Source organism: Crotalus tigris, unplaced genomic scaffold, assembly GCF_016545835.1.
Source record: "Crotalus tigris isolate CLP2741 ecotype Arizona unplaced genomic scaffold, ASM1654583v1 scf7180000017605.3043972, whole genome shotgun sequence".
Classification (NCBI taxonomy): domain Eukaryota; kingdom Metazoa; phylum Chordata; class Lepidosauria; order Squamata; family Viperidae; genus Crotalus; species Crotalus tigris.
Window position 1 is genome coordinate 2,294,551 of NW_024096508.1, and position 17,321 is coordinate 2,311,871.

The following is a 17,321-nucleotide window of genomic DNA, read 5'->3' on the forward strand; positions in this document are numbered from 1 at the left end:
CTTTTGACTTCAGCAGTTCCATCATTTTTTTCCTTTGTATGGTGGTACTTCTAGTCATAAGAGCAAGAAAAATATGGCTCTAATACAGCGATGGCAAACTATTTGGGCTCAGCTTGTCAATTCAAAAAATGCTTAGCTTGACTCTGCTGGTGTCTCTGTGTGTCTTTCTGTCTCTCTCTCTGTCACACACACACACACACACACACACACACACACACACACGAGAAACAATTCATAAAAAGAGTAATAAATTATTAAATAAATACATACATAATTGTAAGAGCCGTGGTGGTGCAGTAGTTAGAGCGCAGTATTGCAGGCTAACTCTGCCAACTTCCAGCACATTTGTTTTATAACTAGTAATACCCATGACATCCAGAACCCTCAAAATGCCAAATATAGCCACGAGCCAAAAAGGTTGGAGAGCTTTATGTAGATAAATATATGAATGTTAATAGATGGAACTGACAGAAGTCGTTTTTAAGATGAAGTGAACTTCAGACAGAAGTGAGTTATTTCCTGACAGTTAGAACAATTAATCATTGGAACAACTTGCCTCCAGAAGTTGTGAGTGCTCCATCTCTAGAGGTTTTTAAGAAGAGATTGGACAATCATATATGTCTGAAAGGGTATAGGGCATTCTGCCCAAGCTGGGGGTTGTACTAGAACAGTGTTGCTGGCTGTGGAATTCTGGGAATTGAAGTCCACATGCCTTAAAATTGTCAAGATTGAGAAACACTGTACTAGAAGATCTCCAAGGTCTTATTCGATCTGAAGGATATAAACAATTGAGTGGCTGGTTAGAATAGCAGTTTCTTCTATTTTGATTGCAAGAGCTATTAAGCAGTGAAAGAGCGGACCTACTTTTCAAGCAAAAGTGGGAAGACCATTTGTCTAGAATAGTACAGGTCGTCTTGACTTAGAACAATTTGTTTAGTGACTGTTTGAAGTTACAGCTGCACTGAAAACAGCGACTTATGACCATTTTTCACATTTATGACCATTGCAGCATCCCCGTGGTCACATGATCAAAATTCAGACACTTGGCAACTGACCCATATTTATGACTATTGCAGTGCCCAGGAGTCATGTGATCACCTCTTGTGACATGACAAGCAAAGTCAACGGGAAAACCAAATTCACACATCGTGTTACTAACTTAACAACTGCAGTAATTAACAACTATGCCAGGAAAGGTCATAAAATGGGGCAACACTCACTACCAAATTTCTCACTTAGCAACAGAAATGTTGGGCTCAATTGAGGACAACTTGTATGAGGATTCCTATCCTAGGCAAGGGATTAGATTAGAAGACATATAAGCCTCCCCCAACCCTATAATTCTAGTCTAGTTTTTTAAAAAACCTATGACTTCTCTTACACATAGTAATTCTAGACGGCTCTGAATAATATTAAATAAAAGCAAAATAAATTAAACTGACCAAACCCAACGACAGCATCCCAAACACAATTCCACAAGGTCCCATGAACTCTACATTTATGCTTGGCGTTTGCAGCGTTCACATCTGTCCTAGTCCAATGCCTGGCAAAGAGTCAGATCTTCACAGTTTTACCAAGGACTTGTAGGGCAAGGGCCCTCTGAATTTCAGAAGAGAGGCTTTTCTATAGAATTGGACCAGCCATAGAAAAAGCAACTCTCTGAGGTCCTACCAGATGGCAACAGTTAAGGAAAGGGACTTGGAGCATGCCTATCCTGTATAAACTGTGGTCCCGCAAATGGCCCTATGACGTTTAGGTAGGTAGGTAGGTAGGTAGGTAGGTAGGTAGGTAGATAGATAGATAGATAGATAGATAGATAGATAGATAGATAGATAGATAGATATTTTTACTGTGGGCACAATGGCACACATTAAAATGAAATTTATTTGCTTGCTCTCAAAGTGTAAATGTACATAACACACATTTAAACATACTATATACAACTTATGTATAGACCTACACCCTTACATATAAGTAACATAAATATTAATCGCTGTCCATCTTGAATACATAATGGAAGGAAGATTGGTTGCAAAGTTACTTTGTCATCACTAATTGTAACCTGAACAGTCACTGTCTGAGGTAGTCGCTAAATGAGGACCACCTGTACATTTTAGGAGATTTTTTAAAAATGCTAGCTACAGAAAATACAGGGCTTCTGGAATATGCAATGAGATTGGGCAAAGGAAATATTTTTATTGGCCCCTCTTGCCTTCCTTTCAAGCTCCTTTTTGCTTTGGCCACAGGTCTAACTCAAAGCGGTTGTGCACTTCTGGGTCTTCCTGCCCTTTTGCATTACAGGATATATAAGCAAGATCCCACACACAAATTCACAATCTTCCTTTATTAATAAAGCAAAAATGTTCCATGTTTTTGGTTCTCTACAGCTTCTGTGATACTAAAACAGTTTGCCTGTTTTCTTTTTTTTCTGTCTTAGTAGTGTTCTTTAGAAACATTGCACAGCTGATATTTAACATGTCCAGACAAGAGTTAGGATTCCAGTTTTGCTTTCAGATCTGGAATAAGCACAATACTCCATTGTTAACTGGGCTGACTGCAAAAGGGATGGGTTGGGACTGTTGAAATAAAAATAAACAAAAAATTGTCCAGATCTAATTTCTGATTTTGAATGCCAGGCCCTTCTGTTGTAATCCTTTAGGGTGCCAAGCGCATATAGAATCCCAGGGCAATTTAAAGGCAAGGTAGGAGTAAACTGTAACTTAATATTATATATTTTTGTTAGATTCAGAATTCTCCTTTCTTCTAGGAATTCAAGACGGTGGACATTTATTTATCTACAATAATTTGAACACTTCTCCTCCAATTTGATGCCCAGTTGCCCTTTAAGATAGGTTGGATTAAGAGATAGGGGCTAACCCAAAGTTACTCAGTAAGTTCTCGTGCCCTTAAGTATGGATTTCTTGAGTTCTGTGTTCGTACTCCAGTACTTTAACTGCTACTACACAGGACTTCCTGGCTATGTTGATGGAGAATTATGAGATGTTCATGATAACTGGAAGGTACCATATTCACTGAAGGAGACTGAAGAAGTTAATGTCCAGAATTTTGACTGGGGTGAACTTTGGCATGAAAACTTTTTCTTTGAACCAATCACATTCTTTCAGCCTAACCTTACTTCATAGCGAGCTACTGGAAAAATGAAAGGAGGAAGTTCCTTGTATCCTGCTTTGAGGCCCTGAATGTAAGGAAATCAAATAAATAAAATTTCAAAAGCTGGACTTGATCCCAAAGTGTCTTGTTTAATTATTATTCTTACAAAAGTTTTATCAAGAGTTCATTGTGTCTTCACCAATTTTAAGTCCTCCAAACATTGTGGAACCTACCCCTGTAATTGTAACTGGGAATTAAGGTATCTTCTATCCAAAGACATTATATTTTTATTTATTTAAGATACTATTTATTTATTTGAAATTACATGAATGTTAGTATCACTTTATAATGCCTTGGTAAGACCACACTTGGAATATTTCATCCAGTTTTGGTCAATCTAAAAAAAAATGTTGAGACCTTAGAAAGAGTGCAGAGAAGAGCAACAAAGATGATTAGGGGACTGGAGGCTAAAACATATAAGGAATGGTTGCTGGAATTGGGTATGTCTAGTCCAATGAAAAGAAGGATTGGGATGACATGATAGCAGTGTTCCAATATCTAAGGGGCTGCTATAAAGAAAATGGGAGCAACCTATTCTCCAAAGCACCTGAAGGCAGGACAAGAAGCAATGGGTTGAAAGTAATCAAGGAGAGAAGCAACCTAGAACTAAGGAGAAATTTCCTGACAGAACAATTAATCAGTGGAATGACTTGTCTCCAGAAGTTCCGGGTGCTCCATCTCTAGAGGTTTTTAAGAAGAGATTGGACAATCATTTGTCTGAAATGATACAGGGTCTTCTGCTTGAGCAGGGGGTTGAATTAAAAGACCTCCAAGATCTCTTCCAACTCTTGTTATTCTGTTAACATTTATATAGCCGTTTTAACGTCTTAAGTCCCTGGATATTAACACCATCTCTTGGGAACTTCTGGCGCATGATCGACCAACATGGCGCACCTTGGTGTACCAGGGTTGCCAGACATAGGAACACAGAAGGACAATCTTGGCACAAGAAAAGCGAGCATTCCGCAAAGCCAGAGCTGCAAATGCTGAAGTAACAGTGTCTACATTTCTTTGTTCAGTATGTGGCAGAACATTCCGTGCTAACATCGGTCTTATTAGCCACCTACGGACACATCGTTGATGGCCCATAACCCACAAGATGTCAAGGTCTTCATCGAAATCAATGGACGAACAACGCATATAGCCATCTACTAACCAACTCCTGAGTGGCTTCCAATTAACCATGAAGGGATGCTATCTATTAGTGCTAGTAGCACTTGAGTTTGATGGATAAATTGTCTTACTTTGTACAAGAAAAATCCTGTATTGCAGTAAAAAAAAAATTATTGACATTTACCCCTTTTGTTTAGATTTTGTCCAAATGCTAGGTATTTTGATAGGCAATTGGATTGCCGTGCTCAGGGATTCCTCTCTTTCATAGTTTTGAATTAAGGCTGTGTAGGAGATGTCAGAAGTTAAGCCTATATGTCTCTGTCATTGTGTCTTTAATCTTAGCTATGATCAATGTGGTATCCTGCAGATATGTTGTAAACTAAAGGTCAGGCTGCTCGATATGTCTGAAAGGCACCAGGTTGGAGAAGCCACCTTGGCATTGTCATTTTCTGTGTCCTCCAGAGAATTTAGTCACAATGTTCCATCTGCCACTTCCCTGACTGCATTTGTTCTCATCTCCTGTAACTTGAATGCTATGTTCTTTTTATCAAGATAAAAAGTTCAGTATCTGCTAGTTGCCTCTAACTTCATCCCTTCCCTGTTTGCTTTTCAGAAATGCCCTTCAAAGAATTATATAAAACACTACGGGTGCTGTGATGTCTGAAACTGCGCAGAGGGACTGCTTTCTGAAGGTAGTCCTTAAATTTACCCCCCAAAATTTGTCTGTGAGCAGTTCAAATTATTTCTTATTGCTTTCTTGGGGTTGGACAACAGAATCTGTCCTAGCATGTACAGTGATTCTTTTGAAACTGGAAATATGCTACATCATAACGTGATTCACTTCTTATGACGTAAATAGATCTAAAGAATAAGCCATGGTTTGTTTTAGGACAGTAAATCACACAATTTACTGCTGGTTTACTGATTGCACTTTTGTTTTAGTATGAGGTATAAGTAGGAATGCAGGGTTTGTGTGAGGTTTCTGAGAATGTTTTTGTGTTGTGTCCAAGCTTTAAAGCATTGTACAGAGGTACAAGGCAAGTATAGTTTAGAAAGGAGAGAAATCAAGGTCAAGCAGATGTTTATTATCTGTAAGACTTGGAGCAGGAATTATACTGGAACCACTTTCATGTGAGGGAGAATACTGTTAAGAATATGAGCTGGGAGAGCATATCTCATAATTGCAGGAGAAGTAGGAAGTGCCAGGAAGGCCATGTATGTTTGGCAGTGAGTAACACTGCACTTCCAGCAAGGCTGCAGCAAGTTTTAAGAGATGGGTTAAAAACATCTCTAGTCAGTTGTCAAAATCAGCTACCAAATACAGCAGGTCTTTTCCGTGCGTATCTATCTGCACATTCATACAGTTTTCTTATTGAGGGCCATCACAGAAATGTATTAATCTTGATTTTGGATGATGTGTGAAGAGAACTGAGTGACCATTGCATTTCCCCCCTGTTATCCGTTTTTGGTATTAAAATAAAAACTTATTTGTGGTTACATTTTCATTTGCTTAAAAAATAATGAAAGCAAACCAGCAAATATGGAGGAAGTGGTGGCTCAGAGGTATACTGCTGTGAGAAATAAAAGAAACAACTGAAGTCTCCTGAGAGACTAAAGGTGTGCATATACACAGGAGGTATTCATCACATGTCTGCAGGATTTTCTTGCACTGACTTTCTCACTTTCTAATCAGTTGTGAATGAATGAATGAATCTCTGCTCCTCCAAATGCTTTTAGTGCAAAGGTGCCTCTCAACGCTTAGTTTCTCTGTAATTATGGCATTAGTGGAACTTAGGAGAAACTGACCTCAAAGGGATTCATTTACTGGTTAAATAAAGGCTCCCGTTTTCTACCATTGCTTGTTCTCTGCCAGGTGATCAGAAGGAGATGTTTGAACTGTTCCACATATTTTGTGCAAGAAAGTTGCTCTGTAACTTTTTGTAATTAAGAGGTGTTGATGCAATAAGTCTTGAACACACCTGAAAGCTATTAGTAAGCCATGGCATTGGTTATCCATGCAAGTTTATATTAATTGTTTGATTACTGGCTTTCATGAATTTAGAATCTCATCTGGCATACCAAGGGGGGCATCTATAAATCAGAAGAAAATTTCATGTTTTTATGTCTTCGTGTGTTACCAAGTTGCTGTATTTTATTTTTGGCCCACTGATGCGCCTCACAGAATACATGTAGGCAGTTGGGAAAGTAAATTGGCAAATTTATTTTGTGTGTGAACAAACAAGAAAGTGGTTGGGCACTTCTGTCCTGAATTCATGTATTCTCTTACTCAAGAAAGAAAGATAAAATATGAAATGTATAAAAAAGGGATAGTGGATCTATAGCTATCCAGATACTGTTACACTACAAATGCCACCATCCCTCACAGTTGTCCATACTGATTGGGGCTGCTGAGAGCTGTTGTTTAGAAATATCTGTAAGGCCATAGATTTTCCACCTGCTATAACAGCGCAAGTGTCTGCCCTCCAAAGAACTCTCCTTTGGTTATGAATTATTTGAGCTTTTTTCTTTACTAATGAAGGGGGCAGACATGAAGCTAAGGTGCCACAGCAATCCCATCCAGAGAAAAGATGATTTTTCTGCATCAGGATTGATGCTTTTTCATTCATTCATTCATAGGAAATGGAAATGGAGGTTGATTATAAGGGAATAAAGCCAGTCTCTAGTTCTTTGCTGCCTCAGATTCATTAATGTCTTTTTATTTTGCTCAGTTTTCCATGCTGCATAATGTTTCAGTAAACTGTTCCTGAACAATTTGCTTGTTTATGTTAAGCAGGCTCAGGATTTCCATTCAAAAGTTTTAAGATTCCCTCCAGTGTATCTATTAAAAGGATCGATTGATAAATAACTGGGGAGAAATTTTTTTCAAAATAACTAATATTAACAAAATGTAGATTTAACTTAGTGTAAAGGAAATGGGCAGTCCAGAAGGTCCATGAAGTACCGGTCTCATACTTGTGGCGCCTAAGCACCTCTCCTCACAAGTTTACAAATTCAGAATTTAGTGACAAAAATTCTATTTATAGAATAAAATAATGGGTAAACAGAGCTATACTTGTATAATTTTGTGTGTGTGTGTGTGTGTATGTGTGTAGTTATTTTAATATTATAAACTGCCCTGATCTTGGGGTAAGATGGGTGGCAAATAAATTTAATAAATATATAAAATAAATGAATAATAGAAATAATAATATAATAGCCTTTTGATGACCACAGGAAAAGGGAGGAATAAGCAGTGAATCATCATGTTTGATTATAAAACTTGCAATTTTTTTTCAATGGGAATTTGGGGGTATTTAGAGAAATGTGAGTGCTTAGCCATCATGTATCTTTTTATTCTGCCCTCAAGAAAAAAAATGCCACATTTTAATAGACAATGTATTGAGTCATTGGTCACGAAAAAAAGAAAGAGCTGTAGGCCATGTGTGGCACTCAGGCTGCAGGTAGCCGCTGCGTATAATACATCTTTAAAAACTTGGGAGACACCCAGTCCAAATGCCCTACATGCTATGTCCATGGATTTTGTAAAGAGGAAATCATGTGTGTATGTGAGGGCTCTGTTGCTTTCAAGAAGAAAATCTTGTATATTATATAATTGATAGCAGTCTGGTCATTGCTTTATCTCTTTGTTGAACTTTTCTGATTTCTTCAGGGTGTGATGTGACTCCAGTGACTTTCAAAGGTTCTTATAGCCCTGGTCTGATACTTCTGACTCCTAAGCAACCCCCAGTTTCCAAAATCAGAATTTAGTGGCAAAAATACATATTTGCTCCCTTTGACAAAACAAGGGATAGAACAGATGTCTATGGAGATTCTCAATCATCCAGGTCATGATTGTTCCAAAGGTGCTTTTTCCAAAAGAAGCTTCTTGGGTGAGAAGCGAAACGTTTTCAAGGAGAAACAAAACCAAGATAGTCCAGTTGCTTTGTGAAAAAGAACCTTTCGGACAGAACAAATGATGTTGATGATGAAAACTTCCAGTGTTGGAATATTCACAGCTTCTGGAGGCAGGTTGTTCCACTGATTAATTGTTCTAACTGTCAGGAAATTTCTCCTTAGTTCTAATGTTTTAACCCCCTCCAAAAACTTCCCAAAACAAAATGGAACATTTCAGAGGTATCCAGCTCAGGGATGTCAGTTACAAGAGATCCTCTGTAGCTCTTGGACCTGAAAAAAGGCAGAGATCAGTGGTCATCATTGCTTTGAAGTGATGCCTCTAAGCGTTGGACAAAGGCACTGGGGCTAGGACTGGTTTTGGTCCTTTCCGCAATGATGTCATGTGATGTACATAATGGAAATATAGCTAGTTCCCAGGTTAAGAACAAATGCCATTCCTAACTCAATCTTTAACTCAAATTTGTATGTAAGTCAGAATTCATACTTGTAAATGGACAGCCTATTGTTAAAAATGGGAGTTAGCATTGTCCTTGAGTCGATGAAGCACTGAAGCAGTACGGTGCTTCCAAGAATTGCTGAAAACAAGCTGTATATTAAAAACATGTGGTTTCAGCAGTTCCTGAAAACATTGCGTGGCTTCAGTGCTTTGTCAGCACGAGGAAAAACACCATTTGCCATTTTTAGTAATGGGCAGCCTTTTTGTACTACAGATTGTCCATATGTTGGATGTATTTAACCCGGGGACTCCCAATAGAGAAAATTTAGTCTATGTTCACTATTCCTTATAGCAGTATTTAAAGGATGACTAATTCTGTATTGTGGAAAACAATCAGCCAAACTCTACTGAAAATTGAATTGCAGCTGTTATTTTGATAGTGGATGGCAGCTGTAAATGGTCTGCATTCCCCAGAGGTATTGGTCAGAGAGCCAGTTTGGTATAGTGGTTAAGGGGCTGATCCAGAAACCAGGAGATTGTGACTTCTAGTCCTGCCTTAGGCATGAAAGTCAAATGGGTGATTACAAGTCAGTCACTCTCTCTCAGCCCACCTCACAGGGTTGTTGCAGGGAAAATAGGAGGAGGAAGGAGTATTATGTTTGTTTGTCACCTTGAGTTACTTATAAATTAATAAAGAAGGGATAAAAATCTAATAAATATATTCTTTGCTGCATCAAAGATAATGTCTTTGCACTCAACCATCTTTGTGATTAGAATATCCTTGTAATGTCAGTCTGCTTGCTCGGGACCAAAACATGAAGGTGAACCAGCTACTTGGAGAGTTGTCTTTCTTGTACTTCCTGAGAAGGTACAACTCTCTTCCTGTTGATGAAAAAAAACTTTCAAAACTATGAATATGCTTGAAGAGATGTCCCAAACATCAGAAATAGCCTCTGAACTACATCAGAGCACGTCAAGCTCTAGATGTGTCTCTTGTGCAGATGTAGCACCACAGTGTGGACTTTTTCCAATATTTTCCACAAGGCTTTGCTTTGATGAGACCATTTGGTTGGCTTCTAGTGAAAATGCTTCCACTTCACATACGTCATTCTTATAGCTTCGTTTTGCTGAACTTTGACCAGAAGATCCGGTTTCCTGGGTTTCAATCTTAATTGTGGACTCTGTCTTATCAAACATTTTCATTCATAGGGACAAAGTCCACAAGCTATTTTCCAGATTCAAGAAATTGCTCAAGATGACAGATGTCAACCTGTCTACAATTCAGAAGTATTCAGGATTTCTCCTTCTGGGGTCAAAGACTACCATGTCATTTTGAGTTAGGGCTCCTTAAACAATTTCTGTGATATACTTGCTCTTGGATTTTGATAACTCATTGCCACTTTGAATCTGAATCTGTATGAAGTGAACTTATGATTCACAAAAATATTGTGTAATAATAAATATGTTGCTCTTTAAAATGCCCCCAAAACTCTTTGTGCTCTGAAGGCAACTTCCTGTAATACGCCTGCTCTTCACTCGCAGAATGCTTGCAGACATTTTGTGTGGTTAATATGGTAGGCACAACACGTAGGCATATACCGGATTTGGGAAGACTTTCTGACCATCAGACATATTGGATTGGGTGAGCCAACCAAAAGCAAACGAAAATAAATTTTTAGGAAGTATGGTAGAATGGAGCACTTGTGATAGATTGACTATATTCTTGTGGTTGTATACTTCATAACCATAAAGTTCCATGATTTGTCATCTTTGTGTCAAACAAGGCCTTATTATTTACTTATTTCCTGCCTTTATTATTCTTACAAATAATTCGAGATAGCAAACATATCCAATACTGTACACCTTCCTCCTCCTATTTTTCCCACAACAATAACCCTATGAGGTGAATTAAGCTGAGAGAGATGATTGGCCCAAAGTCATCCAGCTGGCTTTCATGTCTAATGCAGAATGTGAACTCACGGTCTCTTGGTACCTAGTCTGATGCCTTAACCCAGGGGTAGGCAACCTTGGCTCTTTTATGACTTGTGGACTTCAACTCCCAGAATTCCTGAGCCAGGCTGGCTCAGGAATTCTGGGAGTTGAAGTCTACGAGTCATAAAAGAGCCAAGGTTGCCTACCCCTGCCTTAACCCAAACCACTTATAGAAATGTTAAGTGGTTTGGACACGGGATTCATATTTTCTCTTGTTCCAGGAGAGCAGCCAAGATGATTCTCTTTTGTCAAATATAAATGGTTGTATTGCTATTTGTTTTGTATGTTTTGACTTTTTATTTTGTTTTGTTATTTTATTTTTCACTACCTTGAGTACCCAACTGAATAGACAGATAAAAATATAAACAAATAATTGTATATATTTCCCCTCCTATATTCATTACCATTTATGGTTTAGCAAGAGATTAATTTGAAATTAATCTAAATCTTCAGACTACGAATGAAATGCTTTAGTGGAAAGAATGGTGCATTTATGAATATTTGCCTTCAAGCCTTGGCAACATATGCAAAAGACCAGTTATATTTTAAATTGGGATTCATGATGAAGGATATATAATTTTATTCCACTGTCCTTCCTTCCTTTATTTTCTATTCTTATCCAGAAATGCCTTCCTTGTTAACATTTTATCACAAGCAAGCTCATGGCTCCTAAATGTATTTGCTATAACTTTGTTCATTTTGCAATGTATACACAAAATCTTGAGTTAAAATGAGTCTCTGGGCAATGCAAGGCAAATCTTAAAAATAGTGATTTGAAACCACAATTTCTTAAACCGCAGTGCTCAACCTCCCTATCCTAACTTCTCTTCCCCCCACTAGTATTAATCCCCAGATGAGGACTGTTTGACAACAGCAACTCATGAATGTTCTTCCTCCAATGTATTTGGTTTGATGAAAAACAGGGATTGTGTGAAAACAGACCTTTTTTGTTCAATATGGCATCCTGAAAATATTAGCTTTTCATTTGAAAAAAACGAACCACCACCACCACCAGGTTTCTAACCTTCAGGGCTGTTAATATTTGTGTTACTTGTCAAGGAGGAGCTGAGTAACATTTCCAGAGCTTGGTGCATCAAGGCTTTCTATAGCTTAATTTTCTTTTCTAATTATAGTTTATAGCCTTTATTTAACTCTCCACCTTGGGAATGATGGTGCTCCTCAATCCAGCTGAACAAGCCCCTGAAGCATCTGTTGTGAACTGACTCAGATACCTTGACTAGCACTCTCAGCCTATTATTCCCTCCCATAACGGCTCTGTAAGATGCCAAGGGAGAGTTTGCAGTGCTGGTTAGTCGATGCTGCTGGTTGAATCTGAGAATTTCTGTGTGCCCAGTATGTAAGTGCTTTGCTGTTCAGCTTAAATCCTTGTTTGTACCTTTTAATTGCCGTCTCTCCCCCCCCACACACACACACACACTATCTGAATGTGACTTTTCTTCAAGGACAGGTTTTTGCCTAAGAGACGGTTTCTCTTGACTGTAAGAGAGAAAATCTGGACCGGTTTGTGCCGTGGAAAAACAGGCTCTGCTGATTGATCCTGCAGCAGTTCTGTAATGCTGGGTTCTGAACGTCCTCTTCATTCCCATGGTAACGGACTGATGTCACAGCCTGAAGGACGTGATTTCAGTGCCTGGATGATGCATGGGATTTGTTTCATGTGAAGAGCAGGTGGACTTTTGACAGGACTGAAACTCCAGTAAGGGATGGGAGTGGAGCGGGGCAGTTCACCTCACGGGTGTCAGCCTGCTTACATAAACACAAGAGAAGTGTGATGTATCAATCAGCTGCTTCTTTTGCCTGCCTGCTGACCAACCTTGAAGAGGGAATGACCTGCTGCAGGTATCTCTTGTTTGGATAAGTGTTTTGTTCTGGCATAGTGGGATAAGGAGGGGCAGGGGTTTTTTTTAGCTCTCTCCAGCTTGGTGCTTTCCAGGTAGTTGGGTGAACCCTCCTGTTATCCCAAGCCAGTACAGCCAAGAGATTGAAGAAGGCTGTTCTAGCACGGTACATATTTTCACTTACTTTGGTATTGTTTTCCAGTGTTGTGGCTTCATTTGTATCCCCTTTGAATCATTTCATGTTTACTGAGCCATGTTCTTCTCAGCTCCCCTCCTCCTTCTCTCCCCCCCCCCTTTTATTCATTGGAAAAGGGAACTCTGGTCATATTTTCCTATATCCTATGAGCAGATTCCAAGGTTGTGGAACAGCGTCTCCACCCATTTAATTTGGCTGCAACCTTTTGCTCCCATGAAGGCTGTGTTGATTGTTTGCAATCTCATGGTATATATGCTTTGGCATGCCATGAAGGGACCTATAATCATGCTGCCCATTGTTGGCTGGCAGAAGTGACTACAAATAAAAAGGGTGTGCAGCCGCAGGGCCGCTGAAATAATAGTGAGGTACTGTTTCCTTCTCCCCCCCCCTCCAACTCTGCAATACAATTTCCCATAAGCAATCCCATTTGGGGGGATTTATTTTTAACTGAGAAACATTAGGGCTTTAGTTTCACCACTCCAGTTTGGGAGCCTAAAAGCACGTGTTTCCTTCCCTGTGAGATTTTGCTATTTTGCTCTGTCCTTCATTTCTTGCTCCTGCGTCCGGGAGAGTTCATGGGTGTTTCCCGTGCTTTTATTTGCGTGCTTTCAAAGAGTACCCAAATCTTATTGTTTCATTGTTGTTTGCACTGATGGCTTCTTGTTGCAAACAAGCACATTATAGGATTAAAATAGCTTAGTGGTGGTAGAACCTTTTTTTGAATTTTTGGAGTTCAGCCCAGACTATCTCTCAGAATATTGCAGCCATGTATCCCCTTGCTTTCTCTTAAGTGCTCACTTGCATACCTGGCAGTTTTATCTCAGCTGATACAAGGAAATGTTGTGCTCTTGCAGCACCCACAAAAATTGCTGCTGTGTATTATTTTGCTTGAACAAACAAGCTTTGTACTTAGTTGGGTAAATTTTTATTATTCAATAGAGGTCTCCAGCTTTGGCAACTTTAAGACTTGTGGACTTCAACTTTGGCTGGGGAATTCTGGGAGTTGAAGTCCACAAGTCTTAAAGTTGCCAAGGTTGGAGATCTGTTTTAGAAAACTAAAAGGTAGCATGGACCCCTGGTTGAAAATAATTGGCCACTTCACTGATCAGTCAATGAATTGGTAATTCTATAGGCTACTTTGTTGGGCTCTGGATTTTCTGAAGAAAGTTTTTAATGCTTCAAAGTATTGAATGATTTGAGGGGGGGGGAAGCAAGAGATTATGGGAGAAAATTAATTATGTCAGGGTAAAGAGAAAAATAATATTGATCCAGGTATATTGTCATTAGATATTTTATAATAGGATATTCACTGGCAATCCCCAGTCCCCCTCCCTCCAGTCCCCAGGTCTCCTCAAATCAGCAGCACAATCTTGATATTTTTTAGTTTAAGAAATCCAAGAAACTTCACTTGCCAAAACTAAGAAAAACTTTAACCCATTTCAGTCCTATTCCCAGTGGCAGAAAATAATAAAAAGACAAAAGACAAAACAGTGTTTTCCCCCTCATTTCATGTATGGCAGTCCTCAACAGAGCCTGCCTATTACGGTTACAAAGTTGCCTCATTTAACCACCCCCACCTCTGCTGTCCCTGATGTGGTTATGTGGAGTACGGGGTTCCTTGGGGACGGGCTGTAAAAGGCATCCCAAGATCTCCCCCACCCCCTGAGGCTCTCCTTCCCTGGCTTCCCACCCTTCATGGTCCTAACAAGTCTTGGACCACCTTTCACACACCCGCAGATCACTGCAGGTCTTGGGCCTGCTTCCCACCCCACCAGGTCTCACACCTCCTCCCCACCCACCCCATCATTATTCGCACACTTACCTTTAAAAGATCTGTGGAGTTCTGGAGCTTGCACTGGGGAAAGACGGCAAGCTGCTTCGTCCCTCAGCATCCCTTCAGGTCACATTGCTTTGTCCCAGAAATGGGTGCCATTTTCAGAGTGGCTACAATTCATGGTGGCCACTCCAAAAATGATGCTTGCTTCCAAGATGGATTCAGGAAGGTAGGAAGGACTACCTATATAGAAGAACTTCCTGACTATGAATAAAAGTTTAGCTGAGGTCCTACATATCTAGCTGTCTGCTGTGCTCACCTCATTCTGTCTTAAGTTTGGGTTGATAATGGATATGGGCATAAAGGCTGTTATGAAGCACTTCAAAAATCTATTAAAGATATTTTGCTAACTAGAAGTCTCCCCATTTTCATCTTCTGAATATAAGCCTGCATTTGATTATGTATTCCCATGAAATCCCTTGTATACAATAACACTTTCTAAATTTTAGAAACTTTCACTGAAAGCACAAAACTGGATCCAGATTTAGTTACATTTGGAACAGCTCCATTGAAGTCAGCTGGACTTGCAGGAATTATAACCAGTGCTTTTTTTTCTTTAAAAAAAATGTGCCAGAACTCACACACGTCATACAACCCCCTTGCCTACCCTATAAGGTTCCATCCCAAAAAGGTGACGGAACTCCGTTCTGGGCGTTCTGTGAGAAAAAAAAAAGCCCTGATTATAACTGTCTATATCCAATTGACTGTGATGAGGTCAAATTCTAGAGCAGAATGTCCATCTTTTTTAAATAACCATGCTTATAGGTTCACAGTCAATGCTGTGTTTTTTTTTAAATTTCAGACTTAAGTTAGTTGTTTCAAACATTATTATATGTTCTTAGATATTACAAAGCATTTAATGGTTCTGTGTGTTTAAAAACAGAGATACACAATCTGATGCTTTGGGTTTTAAATACTGTCAGCTTTGGGCAGTATGCCTCATGGCAAGTAATAGTGGGAACTCTATTTTAGAAAGTCTAAATGGGAATTACAGAGTTGCTTATCTCTGGTTTTCTGTACGTATTATCTGCTAGGCTATATGACTGGGTCCTGCTTGTACTTTTGAGAAACAGTAAAAATTCTTTTTATAGGTTAAATAATGGGTAAACAGAGCTATATTTGTATACTTTATTGCATTTAAATATTTATTGTTATGGTTTTATTATGTTAACGTTATAAGCTGCCCAAAGTCTCCTCTTTTTATTCTGCCCTCAAGAAAAAAATAATAATGCCACATTTTAATAGACAATGTATCGAGTTATTGGGGTCAGGCTGCAGGTTGCCCCTGCCCCCAATACAACTTTAAAAACTTGGGAGACACCCAGTCCAAATGCCCTACATACTATGTCCATGGATTTGTATGGAGGAATTCATGTGGGTATGTGAGGGCTCTGTGTTGCTTTCAAGAAGAAAATCTTGTATATTATATAATTGATGGTAGTCTGGTGCATTGCTTTATCTCTTTGTTGAACTTTTCTGAGTTCTTCAGGGTGTGATGTGAGTCCAGTGACTTTCCAGATTCCTGACTGTATGAACTGGGAGGATCTGTTTTGAGTAGCTGTAATAAAAACAGCAGTCCCCAGCTGGAAGTTAGTCAAATCTCCAGTATCAGCACTGTGAATTCCAAGATGGAAAAAAACAAGTTTCTTAGGCTTATTTTCTCTCTACCTCTTGGAGAAAAAGAGGGATCATTTGCTTGACATCTTGCAGAATCTTAGCGAGGCAGTGAAAATGTTTGGTTTTGTACATGTAGCCTCCATTAGCAGTAATAAAGCGTGGTGGGAGACGTAATTCAATACAGGAGTCCCAGTCCTGGAGATAAGACCATGGAGCAGGCTGAATGTTCCCATCCTCTTATTTAACAGCATTTATTCATTCCTTGACTTTCTTGCTTAGTTACTGGGGTTTATATGCCTCTAAAAATTTGATATTATCTTCTTACAGTGTAAGGTTAAATACAATATAATAAAATAACAAAACTAATCACTAATAATAACAAAAATTACTAAGAGAGAAACTAAGGCCCCCAAGAACAAAGGCATCTAAACACAACCCAGGGTGGGGATTTCAATTTATTCTAGATCCCCTCCCAGGGCTTTCTTTATAGGCCATGGTTGATGATTCATTATATTATGCAATGGGCTAACTTGTTAATTGACTTGAGCATTTTGTGCAAACTTCCACTGTATATGTGTGAAGATGAATTTTCCCTTTACTGTAACCCCAGTTCAGTTCAGTCTTCCCCTTAGTTATATGTGGAAAAATAACCAGCTAGGAGATCTGACTACAGATCTTTCTCCATCTCCATGCTGAGAAAAGGCGTTCAGGTAAGACAACGCCCCTTCCATATTAATAATATCATTGATGATTTGTAACCAGACCTTTTCTTTTTGGAAACATTCTGGGCCAGCCTTCACCAACATGGGACCCTCCAGTTCCCCAAATTTTCAATGGTGCTCTAATTTGGCAATAAAAATTGTAAATTGGGAGTTAATAGCCCTACATCTGGAAGGCCAAGGCTAATCTGACTGGTCATCAACAGAACATTGGATTACATGGAGTTGCTGAATCTGGCTTTTTGTACTCTCTCTTGGACAGCAAAAGTCTGTACTGTTTCCTCAAGCAGGCAGTATCAGGGATAACACCAGAAAAGAAGTGGAGAAAAAAAGCCTAAATGCTTTTTAGATTCTTTCAGCCTGTATAGTCATTTCCTTCTTTGAAGAAAATTAAAAACTTTGGTGTCAGTGTGCTGTTTCTGTTTCAGTCAAAGCCTGTGATCTTTTTGGGAGTTGTACAAATTGTAGT

The 17,321-nt window shown here is 39.1% G+C and overlaps 1 protein-coding gene across 6 annotated transcripts in view; it reads left to right on the plus strand.

Annotated features, from left to right (window-relative positions):
- FBXO34 (F-box protein 34) overlaps positions 1-17,321 on the plus strand; it is a 72,494-nt gene that overhangs the window by 41,088 nt on the left and 14,085 nt on the right. For 3 of the 6 annotated variants that reach the window (XM_039321338.1, XM_039321328.1, XM_039321348.1), the window contains one exon: positions 4,898-4,976. The exons of 2 other annotated variants lie outside the window; for them this stretch is intronic. The gene's annotated coding sequence lies outside the window, so the exon portion shown is untranslated. Of the gene's footprint in view, positions 1-4,897; positions 4,977-11,988; positions 12,488-17,321 lie in introns of those variants that run through there. One more of the 6 variants, XM_039321373.1, reaches the window with a different exon arrangement.